Genomic DNA, 1,856 nt, shown 5'->3' with positions numbered 1-1,856 from the left:
ACTCCTTCCGAAGCGGGCAACGGGATTTCAATTCCGATGACCGATAGCTTCTTACGGGCAAACTCCACACCAAAAATAGTGCCGACATATCGCTTCAACACATGAAGTTTCTCCTTCATAAACAGATCATCGGGATACAATCAAATCAAGGTGGCTTCCGAAGATGCAGCATTTACAGCCTTCAGAACACCGATCGGAATTTTTCGCTACATAGTAATGTCATTTGACCTAAAGAACACTAGAGCAACATATCAACGTGCAATGATAAAGCTTTTTTATGACCTCATTCACAACTAAGTGGAATGTTACATGGATGTTTTGGCCATCAAAACTAAGAAAAAAATAGACCATTTGTACGATTTGAGGAATGTGTTCGAACGGTTACGACGATATATCCTTAAAATGAATCCCTTAAAGTGTGTCTTTGGCGTTACCTCTAAGAAATTTCTAGGATTCATTGTCCATCATTGGGGAATCGGGATCAACCCTGATAAGATTAAAACTATCTTAGAAATGCCTCCACCCAGAACTTTGAAACAACTACATTCCTTCCAAAGAAGGTCGGCAAATCTGAGACGCTTTATTTCTAATCTCTCAGGTAGGTGTCAACCCTTCTCAGCATTAATTAAAAAGAATGCCAAATTCATTTTGGAAGAGAAATGCCAGTGGGAATTTGAGGATGTTAAACAGTATTCAATGACACCTCTTGTTTTGGCAGCCCCTATCCCAGGGAAACCTTTGATACTTTATATCGCAGCCTTAGAAGACTCTCTTAGTGCCCTCTTAGCCCAAGTCAATGACGAGGGTAAAGAAAACACACTCTACTATTTGAGTCGCGACCTAATACCGATGGAGATAAGGTATCCAGCTATTGAGAAGCCTTATCTAGCCTTGATTTTCACAGCCCAAAAGCTTAGACATTACATGCTTTCTCATAAGATTACCCTAATCTCAAAAGTTAATCCGTTGCAATATTTGATGACCCGACCAACACCCTCCGGACATCTAGCAAGATGGTCAATGATTTTATTACAATTTAATTTAACTTTTGTTCCCCTTTATGCTATCAATGGATACATTTTAGTAGACTTTGTCGCTGCACACCCACTTCCAACTGGGTCCCCTCTTAATGATGAACCACCAGATGAGCAAGTTCTTCAAATGAAATTCTCCAGTGTGCAACGATGGGAAATGTACTTTGACGGAACTTCATCAGCCTGAAAGGAAAGGGATCAGGCACAGTTATACCAGGCAAAGCAGGTATTAGTTTGTTCTTTATCACGCCAGATAAGGGTATGCTGAGGTTCTCATACCATCTGACAGAGCCATGTACCAACAATGAAGCAGAATATGAGGCCTTACTCATCAGATTAGAATTGGCAATCTCAATGGATATAACAGAAATTTCCATCTATGATTACTCACAACTCGTCATCTAGTAAGTCGCCGGACAATACATGATTTTGAAACCGAGAACGACCTTGAAACCCTACACAAGCTTCGGAAAGAAGAAGAAATGATGATTGTGGTTGCAGACATCAATGAAAATTAGCGCAAGCCATTAATAGAATATTTGCATACTGGAAAGATACCAGAAGATAAGTCTGAAGCACATCACATTACAGAAAGGGCTATGTCATACACTCTAGTAGGTCACGTCCTATAAGGAAATTGTTCGACCATATGTGACTACGATGTTTAAAAAAAATAGAAGCATATAATATTGTCAAAGAAGTACATGCCAGATTGTGTGGCATTCACCAGTTAGGGCTGAAGATGAAACTGAAGATTAAAAGACCCAGATATTATTGGCCAGCAATGATGTCCTACTGCATGGATACAAGATGTCACCAGTG

This window comes from Phalaenopsis equestris, unplaced genomic scaffold (genome assembly GCF_001263595.1).
Source record: "Phalaenopsis equestris unplaced genomic scaffold, ASM126359v1 Scaffold210787, whole genome shotgun sequence".
Taxonomy (NCBI): Eukaryota; Viridiplantae; Streptophyta; class Magnoliopsida; order Asparagales; family Orchidaceae; genus Phalaenopsis; species Phalaenopsis equestris.
This window is presented reverse-complemented; position numbering follows the sequence as displayed.